The sequence below is a fragment of the Eulemur rufifrons genome, chromosome 19, assembly GCF_041146395.1.
Source record: "Eulemur rufifrons isolate Redbay chromosome 19, OSU_ERuf_1, whole genome shotgun sequence".
Taxonomy (NCBI): Eukaryota; Metazoa; Chordata; class Mammalia; order Primates; family Lemuridae; genus Eulemur; species Eulemur rufifrons.
Genome location: NC_091001.1, coordinates 78,735,519 through 78,751,431, shown reverse-complemented (window position 1 = coordinate 78,751,431; position 15,913 = coordinate 78,735,519). Strand labels below are relative to the sequence as shown.

At 35.0% G+C, this 15,913-nt stretch overlaps 1 pseudogene; it reads right to left on the bottom strand.

The window, feature by feature from the left end:
* Window positions 1-2,840: 2,840 nt before the first annotated feature.
* LOC138399490 (large ribosomal subunit protein eL36-like) lies at window positions 2,841-3,145 on the bottom strand (annotated as a pseudogene).
* Window positions 3,146-15,913: the final 12,768 nt, after the last annotated feature.

The following is a 15,913-nucleotide window of genomic DNA, read 5'->3' as shown; positions in this document are numbered from 1 at the left end:
TTTTATAAATTATAAAAAATGCACAGTATTCTTTATCATAAGTTCCATACAGTTAACTGAATCTTACAGAATGCTTTGGTTGATTTTTGCTGAACTCTTATATCCATATGCAACCTATGATTGCAATTCCACCATGATTTGACAAATGGAGTTACATTCCAATTTACTAAGTCTGTTCCTGATAGATGTGTTATCATTAAATCTGAAATGTGATCTACTATTAAACTATTTCTCATCCTGATACAAATTATATTCATTAAATTTAACTCTTTTTCAGCTTCAGCACTATGATTTGGAACTTCACTCATTCGTCAATAAGGGGATGACTTCTCTGCTGAACTGCATAATAGTTTTGAAATGCTGGAAGAATATTTTCTTAATGTTTTGTGCTATTCATACTGTTGTGGTTGCAGGTACACCACATTTTTAAGTTTAATCTGCCTCTTAAACATTTTTTTTCATTACTTTCCTAAATTTAGACAATCAACATAATAATAAATCAAACCCTGACTTGTAGGAGTTGCTGATTTCCATGGTGTAAAGATTCCCATCATGGCTGAGCTCAAACAGCCAGCGTGAGGTCATTGAATGAAGAGTTGAGAAGAAATATGCAGTATTTCCACCATATGAATGCCGTAGATATTTCATATCTTTATGGTTACTTGGAATTCTCTGAATTGTCTATTCATATTTTCTTATCATTTTTCAATTGAGTTGTTTCTTTCTCTCTCTCACTTGTAAGAACTCTTTGTGTATTATCAGTCATATGTATCGTTTATCACTAGAATATAAACTCCATGAATGCAGAGATATTTGTTTTATTTAGCATTGCAATTCAGTAGCACCTATAACATAAAAGATGTTCAAGCAAATATTTGTTAACTGAATGAGTGTGTTGCAAATATTGTCCCAGATTATGATTTGTCTTGTTATTTATTTTTTATGCTTGTTTTTTACCATACAAAAATGTTAAAATGTATGTTGTCAAATATGTCTGCTTTTTTTATTTATTACACCTGAGTTTTCTGTCCTATTTAAAAATGTCTCTCTCATCCCAAGGTTGATTATTCTCCTAAATTTTCTAAGAGTTTTATTTATTTTTTTGTTACATTTAAATCTGGAATCCATCTGGAATTTATTTTTGTATATGACATGCATTTCTTCCAGATGGCTAGCCCATTGTGGCACTTCTGTAAAGAAATTATTTTTCTCTGCCAAACTAAAATTCTACCTTTGTGGTACATTAAGTTCCCATGTATGTTGGACTCTATTTCTGGCTCTCTAATTTGTTCTGTTATATATTTGCCTACTTCTTTTGGGCCTTTATGATACTCTCGATGCACTGAATTAATGGTAATTGTAATGTAATAACAGGGTACTATTATGTAATATTTACCATATGCCATTCTGAGCAATTTGCATTTAATTCTCACACAACCCCTACGAGGTAAGTACTATTAACATCTCCATTTTACCGATGATGAAATTAAGGGACAGAGAGGTTAAGAAACATGCTCAGCATCACACCACCACTAAGTTACAGAGCCTTGATTTGAACCTATGTATTGTAGCTTTGGAGTCCATGTTCTTAACCATTATGCCAAAGTGCTAGCCTTTTCAAAACATAATTTTCTTAGCTATTCTTGGTACTTATTCTTCCATGTTCTTCTTTAAAATAAATTTTGGTTCCAAAACAAAATCCAAACCTCTCTTTTGGGATCCTGATTAGAATTGCATTAACTTTATACATTAATTCTGGGAGGCATATGTTTTTATGAATTATGTTTTCCCATTTAGGAACATGATAAATTTTTCTGTATGTTCAGATCTCATTTTATGTATTCTGCATTAAGATTTTATAGTTTCCCTTATATAGATCTGATACCTAGTAACATTTTATCCTAAGTATTTTATGAGTTTTGTCATTGTTGTGAATCCACTGTTGAAAATACAACTTATTAATTTTTTTGTGTGTGATCTTTATATGTGTATATATACTGTTCACTTACCTTATCAAATTCTCTTATGAATTCTACAGGGTTTTTTATCACTTGAATTTCTAGGTACACAATTATATCCCTTCCAAGTAGAAATAATATTCTTCTCCCTCCCCTCCCCTCCCTTCCCTTTCCTTTGCTCTTTCCTTCCAAGCTGTCATGTGAGAATGTAATCTCAAGTAGTCATACCTTCCAACCTTTTAAAAGGAACTACAAAACTGGATTTTAATATGAGATCTCCTAATTTAAATACTGACTTAAATTTTTAAAGTACTTTTTAGGTCAAACAAAAAAGTCTACAGGCTAGGAAATGCCAATTTTTTAAATATTTCATTCTTACTAAGATAATGTTCATTTTAAAATCTGCAATTTTTATTAGAAATGAATGTTGATATTTTTCTCTTTTACTTGTTAATAACATTAATTATGTTGATAGGTTTGTTACACTCAAACCAGCCTTGATTTCTTAGAATAAACGTAATGCATCATGGTATATTATATCTTTTGATTAACTGATAAATTTAATTTTTCATATTTTAATTAGATTCTAAAAATCTTCCTCAAAAGTGAGATTGGCCTATTATAGTCATTTGGAGCGGGTTCTATTTGTATGAGGTTTGAGTATTGAAGTTATGTTAGCTTCTTAAAATAATGACTTTTGCATATTTTTAAGTGGTCTGAGATAATTTAAACAGCACTGGAATCATCTATTATTTAAAAATTAGATCTAACTTAATTGTAGACCTATTTGAGCCTATTGACGTAAAAAACGTAGACCCTTAATTACTTTTTTTTTTTTTTTGTATTTCTATAAGGTTTTATTGTGCACAGAGGGGACAGGGCTCAGTCCTTGGCAGCCGCTTTCCTCATGGCGGCCAGGCCACTGCTCAGCTCCTCTCGCTTCTTCTTGGCACGGATGTGTGTCCCCACCCTTTTCTTGATGAACCTGAGGGCCCGTCTGTCCTTGAGCACGCGCATGGCACCCGCTCGTACGGGGCGAAGCCGCACCCCTCTCGGATCATGTCCTGCGCGAACTTGGTGTGTCTGGGGAGGTGCCCACCGCGGCAGCAGTGCCTCGGCTTGCTCACGTTCTTGGTCCCCTTGTGGCCCTTGTTGAGGCCCACGGCCGTGGGGTAGCTCAGAGCCATGGCTGTGCTCTCCCATGGCTGCCGCGGTGGAAGGGCCCTTAATTACCTTTTAAAACTTAAAATTATAATTGGTCTATTTGAATTTCTTGTTTCTTATGCTTGGGTCGACTTTGGCAATTTCTGCTGTTATAACCAGTACGTCAAATAAAAACTCATTGGTGAAAACATAAAGTCACTTAATTTTGGTCTTCAACTGTGCCTTTAATGCTGCTCAGTGGAATAGTCTTGGACAGGTCTAGCTTGGGCAGGTCTTGGGAAATAGAAAGTCCAAAGTCACCTAAAGTCACACAAACAGTCCCAACTGAGTAATTACACTAGTCCGAAATACTGTGTACACTTCAGTCCTCATTAAGAGGCGTGAATTTTCCCGTACTTCTCCATCTGGGGTAGGTGGTACGCAGGAGGTGTGGTTGTCTTTCTTTTGTTGTTATAGCTGCTACCACTGCTGAATTTGTTCTTGTTTTCTTGTTCTTATAGTTCTTCCTCCTCCCCCTCTCTGGCACTTGTTTCTCTTCCTCTTCTTCTCTTTAACATTTTTATTATAAAGTAAAACACAAACATAGAAGTCTGCATAAAATAAAAATATAGATTAATGAATTATTTATAAGGCAAACACCCTTGTAACAATCAGCCAAGTCAAGAAGCAGAACTTTGTCAGCCATCCCAGAAGTCCCAACCATGTGCCTCGTTCCAGTTGCACCTCCCTTTCTCCCTGCAGTCACAATCCTGACTTCTGGAGAAATCACTTTCCTGTATTTCTTCGCAATTTTATCACCTACGGTGCATCCCTAGACATGATAGTTTAATTTTGCCCATTTAACATTTTTTGCATGCTTTTAAAATCTCTTTTAAATTATATAGCCTGAACTTTTGTACCCCCATGAGCTGAAAAACAAACAAATAAATAAATAAATAGATAAAAAAAAATAATTATAGTTTCTCCTCCATCTCTTTCTTTTTCTTATAATTTATTTTTTGAAATACCCAAGACATTTGATTTGTAGAGTTTCCCAAGGTCCAGATGTTGCTGATGGCATAGTTATGTGCAAGGCAACATGTTCCTCCTCTGAAAATTGGAAGCTGTATTTGTAGATTTGAGATTCCTATATCAGAATTACAAGTGGTGGAGTTTTCTTTCATCAGGAGGCACAAAATATCAGGTTGTCTTTCTTCTTGTGAATATTAATGCCCGGTGCCTATATTCATTAATTCGCTGGGAGTTGCAAAATAGTGATATTCTATCATTTTGTTTTCATTGTCGCCTGGAATACTGTTATAAAAAGATGCTTCCCCTAATCTACTTTTTGGTTACGCAGTGGTAAAATTAATATAGGAAAGGCAGGATAACTGCTTGATTCTTTCTCTTTTATTTACTAGCTTTCAAGACAATAGTTTCCTATAATTCTCTAAAAGTGATCAGTTTTTTCCCCAATTTTTTAAAAGCTGTGGTAAAATACACATAACATTCAATTTACCATTGGTGACATTTAGTCTATTCATGATGTTGTACAATCATCACCACTATCTAGTTCTAGAACATTTTCATCCTCCCTAAAGGAAAGCTCCTACTCACTGAGCAGTCACTTGCCTTTCCTCCTTCCCCCTAGTCACTGGCAACCACTGATCTGCTTTCTGTCTCTATGCTTTTACATACTCTGGATAGTTCATAGAAATCATATAGTATGTGGCCTTTTGTGTCTGGCTTGATTAGTTTTTAAAAAATATTATGAATTTAAACATATTTGATGGATTTCCATCAATTGCAATTGTTTTGAAGCTCAAATTCTCCTATCTTCGGTCAGTATAAGCCTCTTCAAGTTGGCTTCTGGGTCATTTTGATGCAATCATACTATCCTTTGGTAAATGGTATTACAGGATATTCTAGGCTTATCTTGCACATGTCTTACTGTAGAACCAGAATCAGCCATTTCTCTAAGAAACAGTGATTTCTTTCTGTGAAAAAGGGTGTTTCAAGACTACATTTTGGGTACTAGATTAGTTCATTGCTATTGAGTTGGTTTTTTTCTAGGCCTTTTCAGTGGACAAAGCTAGGTAGTATCTATGTCTAGATCTATATTTATATTGTCTAAGATAAAATACCTCGTGAGTTTATGGTGATATTTGCAATTCAAATTCAGGTCTGCAGGTTTTTACTTAACCTCTTTTATATTAAAATACAATTTTATCTTTTTATTTCCACACTAAGAATCCTAGTTCTCAAGGGCATAGGGGATGATAGAACATCCTATGATTACTCACTTGTTTTGTCTCACATACCACTCATACAATCTCAGGGAAACAATAATATTTAGTGAGAACAATTTAAATATTTTGCATTATGCACTCCCTATTCTCTCTCTCTCTTTTTTTTTTTTTTTACAATTTTACTATATCTATGCTTATACACATTACATACTGTACTCTCTTCCTTACAACTCTCATTTACTCTTAGTTCTACAGATAATTATATATTCTGTAATCAATGTTCACCAACAGTCCTAATGTCGATGTTTCTCGGGTCATTTTGGTTGTTTGAAGTTCATTTTCTGGCAGATTCCATTGGAAGGGCTCATGGGTGCAATATTTCTTGGATTATTGCTTGTCAAAAATAGTTAATCTGTGCCTTTTGTACTTGAAAGTCAATTTTTCTGGATATAAAATCCTTGGTTTAAAGTTTTTCTCTTTTTGAGCGTTTTAAATATGTAACCACTTTCTTCTGGTATATGGTGTTGCTGTTGAAAAGTTTGATGTCAATCTAATTTTCTTTACCTTACAGGTCTCTTTCTGTTTTTGCTTAGATGACCATAGAATGTTTTTCTTTACCATTCTAGAATATATCTTGGTGTTGGTCATTGTGAGTTGATATTATCTGTAACAGGTGAGTCCTGTAGTTTCAAATCTTTTTTCACTTCAGGAAAGTTTTTTTCAATCAGATTTTTTTTCTTTTTTCTTTTTTGAGACGGTCTTGCTCCGTTGCCCTGGCTAAAGTGCAATGGCATCATGATAGCTCCCTGCAGCCTCAAACTCCTGGGCTCAAGCAACCCTCCTGCCTTGGCCTCCCCGAGTGCTGGGTCAATTAGATTTCTAATATTTGTTCTGCTCCCTTGCTTGGCTTTTCTTCTCCTGTATCTTTATAATCTGTACATTGAAACTTCCTTGTCTATATTCAATATGTGTCACTTTCTCTCAAATCCTTTTTTATCTCTTCATTTAATATTCATCTCTAAAAATAAAAAAAATTTCTCCTCTTCACCTTCTGTTCCTCTGAAGGCATAATCTAGTGTGTTTATTAGTTCTAGGTTAGTCTTTAATTTTGAAATATTTTTTCCTTTTATTTCTAATTTTTTCCTGACATCTGTCACCCCATTGCTGACTTTTTTTAAGTTTGATTTATGTCATTCTTTCAAATATTGTATCATTTTCTTTATGTCCTTTAGCTCATTTTGAAATAGTTTTGACAGTTCTGATCTTTTCTGTGAGCATACCTGAGTGTTCATTGTCTATGACAGTGGATCTCAACATGTGGTTCAAGACCCTTTCAGATGCACTGAGAGGTAAAAACTATTTTCATAACTTTACTAAGATGTTATTTTTTTTCTTTCACTGTGCCAATATTTGCAATGATTGCTCAAAAGCAAGGAGAGATAAAATTGCTGGTGTTTTGTCATAAATCAAGATAATGACACCAAAATGTACTGCTAATCATTTTACATAGTTTTTTCTTTTTTTAAAATCCAATTTTACTTCAGAATGTCCTTAATGAAACAGTAAAAGTTATTAATTTTATTAAATCTTATCCCACATCTTTTTAATCTTCTATGTTACAAATGGTAAGTACACATAAAACGCTTGCTTCATACTAAAGTGTGATGGTTGTTTCCAGGAAAAGTATTGTTGTAATTGTTTGAATTTTTAGCTGAACTAACCATTACAAAAAAATGGAATACCACCTTTACTTGAAAGAATGACTAACAGATCAACTATGATTATTCAGATGTGGACATTTGGGAGACATGTTTTGAAAACTAGCTAATTGAGCCTGAAACTTCAAGGAAAACACCTGAAAGTGTTTGTTGCCAATGATACAATTTAAGCTTTCAAATGAAAATTAGAATTTTGGAAAATGTGTATTTGCCACTCTGAGCCTGACAGCTTCCTAATATTAACGCTTAGAAGACTTTTCTGGTGATATCAGTGATAACATTTACAAGTGTGATTTTTTTTTTTTGCTATTGTATAATGAAATGTGTGTCAACATTTGGAAGATCTGCATAATTCAGTGAACCAGTATTATCCAAATGATCAACACATTGTTACAAAGTCATCTGTGGGTAAAAGATACATTCAGAGATAAACCAATAGATTTTAATGGAATGAAATTTGTAAAGTTTTGATAGGGTTCTGTATTCCATTTTGCAACTAAGCTTCCAAGCAGCTATCACTTGCGAAGGTTTGGTGTAATATCAAAGAAGAATATCCACAATTATCTGAAAAAGCTGTTCAAATACCTCTTCTTTTTCCAAATATGTATCTGTATAAGGCTAGATTTTCCCAATATGTTTCAACTAAGGTAGCATATCACAACAAATGGGATGTAGAAGCAGCTATGAGAATACAGCTGTCTTCTATGAAGCCTGATGTTAAAGAGATTTGCATAAATGTAAAACAACGGTATTCTTAAATTATCTATTTATTTTTAAAATATTTATTACCTATTCATTACCTATTTATTTATTAAATATTTTGGAAAATATAGGTGTTTTCAATAAAATATGTTCTTAATGTTAACATGTAATGGGTACATTATTATTTTTAAATAAATTAATAAATATTTTAAACATCACTCAGTTTTTTTTTATTTTTTTATTTTTATTTTTTATTATTTCTTGTACAATGATATGAAATAACATGGTAAATATTCATGATAAATTATTAAGTGAACAATGCAAGTTAAAAACAACAGTTTCATATTTTTTTTCCCCACCCCCCCCTTTCCCGAGTCAGCACCTTCAAGTGTTACCACTCCCCAAACGGTGCGCAATGCACTCATTGTGTAGGCATACCCCCATCCCCTCCCCCGCCCCCCACCTCAGTCTGATGTCCAATTGGTGTCGTTCCCAGATTTGTATTTAGGTGATGTTCAGGGAAACCAATTTTCTGGTGAGTACATGTGATGCTTGTTTTTCCATTCTTGGGATACTTCACTTAATATAATGGGTTCCAACTCTCTCCAGGAGAACCATAGAGGTGTCGTATCTTCATCATTCCTTACAGCTGAGTAATATTCCATGGTATACATATACCACAGTTTACTAATCCAATCATGTATTGATGGGCATTTGGGTTGTTTCCACATCTTTGCTATTGTGAATTGTGCTGCTATAAACATTCGGGTACATGTGTCTTTGTTACAGAATGACCTTTTTTCCTTTGGGTATATGCCCAGTAATGGGATTGCTGGGTCAAATGGCAGGTCTACTTGAATCTGTTTAAGATACCTCCATAATGCTTTCCACAGGGGTTGCACTAGTTTGCAGTCCCACCAGCAGTGTATTAGTGTTCCTGTCTCTCCACACCCACGCCAACATGTGTTGTTTTGGGTTTTTTTGATAAAGGCCATTCTCACTGGGGTTAAGTGATATCTCATTGTGGTTTTGATTTGCATTTCCCTGATGATTAGAGATGTTGAACACTTTTTCATATGTTTGTTAGCCATTTTTATATCTTCTTTTGAAAAATTTCTATTCGTGTCCTTTGCCCACTTTTTGATAGGGTTGCTTGATTTTTTCTTGCTGATTTTCCTGAGTTCTAAATAGATTCTTGTTATCAGTCCTTTATCTGATGTGTAGTATGCAAAAATTTTTTCCCATTCTGTAGGTGGTCTGTTTATTCTCTGGACTGTTTCTTTGGCTGAACATCACTCAGTTTTAATTTTGAATGTGGTAAATATCAATAGATATAACCCACATAAACTAAAGCTTTTGGGGTCACTTTTTTTTTAGTATAAAGTGATGCTGAGAACTAACGTTTGAGAACCATTGGATCATGGAGATGTTATTCTATGTCTTATTCTCTTTTATCATATAATAACTTTGGGATTTGATTTCAACCTTTTTTATTGCTGATTTTTTTAATATGAAACTAGTTTTTCTGAACTTTTGGAAGGAAACCTGGTTCCTGGTAACTTCTCTTGTTTTCATGTAGCATTAAAGAATATGGCAGCTTATTTTCTGAGATTTTAATAAGAAAACATTAATGTCCTCTATATTCTGAAATATATAGCCCTAGAGTTTAACTTAATATTCACTCCCCATATTTCCTCATAATATCTCTTTTTTTATTCCCAATCTTGTGTTTCTCTTTTCTGTAGTTTTTCCCTTAATTAGCTTTGAGAGATATATACCCATTTTATTGGTCCTTTTCAAATATCAAGCTCAGAGGTTTTATTTATATTTCCATAATTTTTTAAATATTTCAATAATTTAAACATTTGTCTTTACTAATTAGTTCCTATTACTTTTTGTTGGTTTTCTCATTGTTATTTTACTATTTTCTTCAAAATAAAACTCATATATTTTTGGTATTCAGTATGTAAATTTTCCTCAGAGTACAGTTTTAGCTGTGTCTCATTGGTTTTCTTATACAGTACTCTCCTTTTAATGATTTTCTATAAAATTTATAATTTTAATTTCCTTTTTGATAAAGACAATTTCATATAAAAATTAATGAAATATCAAATAAAAGCAATGTAGATGAGCAAGGACACACAGAAGTAATTTTGACCCCCCAAAATTTCAGATTATATCAACAGCAGTACAGTAATTCAGTGAGAGGAAGAGATAGATTTTTAATAGTAGCAATGACTGCAGTCTTGGATTGTTTGATAACTCAGTTAATCAAGACCACAAAATCATTTGAACATACTGGAAAAGGGTTTCTATTAATATTACTTTGTGATTTGATATAAAATACTGGACAAAAAACATTTACATAAAACTCATTTAAGCCTTACAGTGGTGGCAATGATGACAAACTGATTAATGAACATCATCAATTCAAAGGTTAGTCATTGACCAAAGATAATTGAAATGATCAAAATCTTACAGTTCATATGTGAAATAAACTTGATATGAAGTTACTGATATCTGTATCACATTGTAATGCTGAAGGAAACTTTACTTTGTTCATTAACAAAAAAACAAATTTTGATCAACCATGCTAGAGGAAAAACCAAATTATCTTTCTATTTTCCCCATGGAAAATAATATTGTAAAATTTATAATTATAAAATTATCATATGAATAGTCAATCAAAGAATGTACAGTCAAAATATTATAGAGGTATGTCACTTTTAGTTGCCTGTGTCAGGCAGTTAATAAAAATATTATTATGCTATTTTACTATTTTATTTTTCTGTATCTTCTAATATTTGTAGAATATATTAGCTTTTACAATTTTAATTTATTATAATTTCTATTTTCATTCTAAATAAATATTCATGCTTATATAGAATTTTGTATTTGTAATTTTACATTATTTTTCTTAAAGAACACCTCACTCTCTACCCTCCAAAAATTTATGTTCTAGGCCTCACAAAGCTTGTCTGCCCAGACTTGGGCTATCCTGGTTCCCCTGATTTTTATTCATATACATACTACTTGTACAAGCTTATTTCTCATGGGGTAATCATGGTACTTTCTGTGTACTATGTGGGATGGGTTTTTGGAGGGATCTGAAGCTAAAGATAATGCCAGTCTATAGGTTTCTTACTGTACTCCCAAGCATTGTCTGAAAAAGATGAAATACAAAATGGTTTTTGGACCACTTGGCAGCCATTTGGGAAACTTAAATAAAATTGGATCACCACCTTGCTCTTTGTATCTAATATATCCAGATGGATCAAAGATTTAAACATAAAAAATGAAGCCATAAAATGCTAGACAAAAAATATAGGAGAATTTCTATATAATATTAATGTGGGAAAAGGCTTTTTAAGTTTGATACAAATCCCAGAGGCCATAAAAATGAATTGATAAATTTTAATGCATAAAAGTGAAAAAAAATTGCCTGCCAAGAAATAATAAAGTTAAAAGACAAGCAACAAGTTGAGAAAAATAACTATAACACATATCCCGTAGGGGTTTATTCCTTAATATAAAAAGAATTCCTATACATTCTTGGTAAGAAAAAGGACCAATAACCTTACAGTAAAATAGGCAAAGGAGACTAACAGACAGTCATAGGAAAGGGAATGCAGATGACTTGTAAACATATGAAAAGTTGTTCAATCACCCTTATTATAAGAGAAGTGCAGATTAGAACTAACAATCAGATTGACAAAAATCCAAAAGTTTGTAACATATTGTGTAGGTGAGGATATTAGGAAACAGGCATATTGTCGGTATAAGTGAATTGATGCAACTTCTGGAAAGGGAGTATTTGACACAGCAAGTTCATTTCTAGGAATTCATATTATAGACATGGCTATATTTGTAAACTGTTACAAATGGAAGGGCATTCACTGTAGCATTGTTAATAACAGCACAATGTTAGAAACAACCTGAATGTCTATCATAGTATTGCATGGTGTGTATATATTTCAAAAATGTCTATCAAAAGGAGACTTGTTTAATACATTATGGTACATCCACCATGAAATATTATGCAGCCATAAAAAGGAATAAAGCAATTCTATATATGCAAATATGAAACCATCTGCTATAGTTTGAATGTATCCCCCCAAATGTGTTGGAAACTTAATCCCCAATGCAACAGTGTTAGGAGATGGGGCCTAATGGGAGGTGTTTAGGTCATGAGGGCTCCACCCTCACGAGTGGTTTAATGCCAATTATATAGGGGCTTGAGGCTATGAGTTCAATCTCTGGCTATCTCTTGTCAATGAGTGCTCTCTTGCCCTTCCACCTTCCACCATGCGATGGCGTAGCAAGAAGACCCTAGTCAGATGACCCTGGACTTCCCAGCCTCCAGAACTGTAAGAAATAAATTTCTTTTCTTTATAAATTACCCGGTCTGTGATATTCTGTTATAGCAACACAAACAGAATAAGACGCTATCTTAAAGAGACATTATTAAAACTGCAATGTTCTGGGTAGAACCCTGACATTTAAGTGGATACAGTCAAGGCTTGTATTGTCATGGACTAGCTCTTAAAGATAGTGGTTGCCTCTAGGCAGAGAACTAGGGGGTGGGGGAGGGAGTGATGGGGTGGACTGTTGGGTGGGAAGACTTACTTTCCACTGCATACCTTTTTGAATATTCTTTCATGTATCTATATTACTTGTTAAAATGATGTATTTATTTATTATAAATAACAGATGCCCAGTAACTAGGCTACTTCCTGACCTAGATGATATGCCTGTGAATATTTGAGTGTTGTTTGTATTTCTTTCCCTGAAAGTACAGTATTTAGTACATGAAGACAAAGTGAGATATCCCCAGGAATTAGTACAAGGTTTTCCTCTGCAAAGAAGATTGTCACTCTAACAGTGATGAGTGAATGGTTGCTGAGGAGTTTCTTAACTAATGAATTGCCAGTCATGTTTTAACCTCGGGAGAACGTAAAAAGCTTAGTATATCTAAAGTAGAAGCCTATTTGCTGTATGGTGGTCATCTGTCTGAAGGAAGGCTGAGCTGATGGATGGGAGCTGGTAAGCATGTGGTCTAAAAAAGGGAGTCCCCAAACTAGAATTTGACAATATTCATCTAGTACTGACTGAGGGAGAGGATGCTCTCTGTTGTGTACAGTTTCGTCTTTTAGTTTTTGTGTAAAATTAGTAACTGCCATTTAAGTGATATTTGAGAAGTGACTAAAGACATGGCCTTTGGAGACAAACAGATCTGAATTCAAATCCCAGTTCTTTCTATCAGCTGGATGATGTTAGGCAAATTCTAGTTCTCCGAGCCTCAGTGTATGAATTATTAAAATGGGGATAATCATCTTTACCTTCAATGTTGTTGTGGATTAAAGAAAACAACATAGAAAAAGTTTAGCACAGTGCCCAGCACATATTTGGTGCTCACTGAGTAGTAACTATTATTTTTCTGGTTAGATTGCTTTCATCATCTCTACCACATAAGGGGCTCAAGACCAATTCATAATTGAAATGAATTAAATTAAGTCAAACATATAACATCATACAAGGCCTCTCAGAAGTTGAGGGAGGCTTAACCCTTTTTCTTTTTCTCTTTTGTTCTTTTATTTACTTATTTGGATGTTCTTAGTATGTAAGATAAAGAAAAATTTCAAAACATGTTTCAAAACATTGTGGTGTGTTTTAAATGTTTACATTAGATGGAATGAAATATATTTGTGTTAGTCACAAGATAATAATAATATTTGAAATATGAATATTTAGTGCCCCACAGACAGGACACAAGCTAGATGATGGTTTTGCGATGAGTGCCATGCTCTTTTAGTCACTGTTCGTCTCTGGGACTGGATGGATGACCTCCTTTGATGATAACATCAAATGTCTAAAGTTGAAGCTCTTCATGAATGAGGGAACCAGCCAAATGGCCATCTTAAATCCCCAGCCCCTGTTCCGTGCAGCAAGGCAACAGAGAAAGGCAAACTCCTCTAATGGGCTACAAAACTTAGCATACACATTTCTCTCTTCCACTTGCTCAGCATTTCTAAGTTGCCAATGACAAAAGCCAGCATCTGCGTCTCACGTCTTCCTCTCAGCTGGTGTGACACAGTCTTTAACACTAATCTGGGCAGGTTGCCACTTGGGGGCCTGGATAAAGCCCTTGTAATGCAGGGAAAACTCAATCTGCTCACATTTCCCTATGTCATGGGGAGCTGCTTCAGCCCAGTTAAAATCAAGAAATGATACAGTTAAAAGACTCTTCAAGAACCAAGAAATAGCTCCTAAGTGGGGTCTTCAGTTGGACACCAAAGAGAAATGGCCCATTTTCTCCCTGGTTGAGTGAATTTTTGCTGCTGACCTGTAAATTCTACACTATTTCAAAGTTACTGGCTGGGAAATTAATGGAAACTGAGCTGGGAATTTTTTCTTTCATACCCTTATGTGTGATGCCTTATTTAAAATAATTCAGACTCAAAGTGAATTTCTAGCAAATGGTGCTATGGCTGCTATTAAATTTATTGATGGAGAATACATCATCCTCGCTTTTTATGTATGATGTCGCTGATGTGGTGATTTTTTTTAAAGCTCCATGGTGAGACTTTCTTAAAATTCACCTCTTTCATCTGCCTATAGTGCTATAAGTGACTTCAGGTTAAAATGCCATTTAGCAAATTAATTTCCCATGTTGATATTTTATGGTGAAGCTTCACAAAACCATTAAATAAACCACACTTATTTTTTATATATTGGGATGTTTTTGATGTGCTAAGATTTTATATAAATTTGTTATTTATCTTGATGAAAGCCAGATAAATAGATGTTCCTATTGTGCCTAATAACTCAACTCTTTGCTTTCACAAGGCCAGAGCAAGGCTGAAAGGAAATTCATCTCAAAGCTATTAAGAAAAGCCAGATAGAAGGGGAGCATAAAAATGAAATGAACTATGGTGAAAGGGCCAGACCCTCTTCCAGCCTGCTCTACATCATCCCAGCTGCCCAGATGGAACAAAGATTTAGAGTTCCAAACAGAACTCAAGAATAAAAAGAAATGATGTGGGATGGACTGAGAAAGGGATCAATCTAGCTTCTGTTCATAGAAGACCCAGGTAGAAAAAGAAATCATTTGGCAAAAAGTCTCAACAGCCCAAACCAGAAATAATATGACCTACCTTTAAGCTGCCACCATGGCCCCCATTTGAATACACTCCCAGAGCAGCCTTTGTTTCCACTCATCTATTTACTGCCCCTATGTAGAAGGAGATGAAACAAAGGAAGTGAAGAAACAACCTGGGTGCCTTCTCCTTGATACTTGGGGGACTGGGTTGTTCTAACTTTCAAGTTCAGTGAAGTCCCCAGTGGCCAGAATACAAAGAAAGTGGCAGGCAGTTTGGACCTGGAGGATTTCCTCTGATAACCTGCTTTGGGTAACCTTTCTTTTAAAATCCCTGTGACTGCACAGCCGAGAGCTTGGTCTCACTCTGGCTCCTGTGCCATGTGACTGAGTCCATACATCTTATCTTTCCATTGAAGTTGGAGGCCCATTCAAATTCCTGAAGAGTCTGGATTTTAATTCACACCTACCTAATGCTATTTCCTCAGCTGTAACATTCTTCTAATTTTTCTTGATCCAAATCCTGTCCACCCCTCAAAGAGTAGCTAGAGCTATTTCCACTTTGAGAAACCTTTTGTGGTAGCATTAAGTATTCATCCTGTCCACCTTCTTCCTATGTTTGGAGAATTACTCTTCAAAGGCACAATGAACGTACTCTCCCCTACAACCTTGACAATGTTGGACACCCACTTTCTCAGCCTCCTTTGCAGTTAGGGTGCGGGCATGTGATCTAGACTCTCTCAGTGACATGCCCACAGCCCAAACTAGTGGCAGAAAAGCTGGGATAGTGCAGAATCCAGTCTGGTGGCCAGTGAGGGCAGCAGCAGTGGCCAATGATCTGGCTCCCAGAGGTGGTGATGGCTGTGGTCTCTGCAGCTGAATTCTGCGTTGGTGGCGGTGTCTGGGGAAGCAGCACAGTCTGCACCCAGCGGCAATGGCTGTGATGCCTTTGCTATTCCAGCTGTCTGCGTAATTTGGAGCAGTATTTCTGCCTGCGCAACCTCTAAGCCTGGTTCTGCAGCCTCTTGGAGATTCTATAAGCTACCC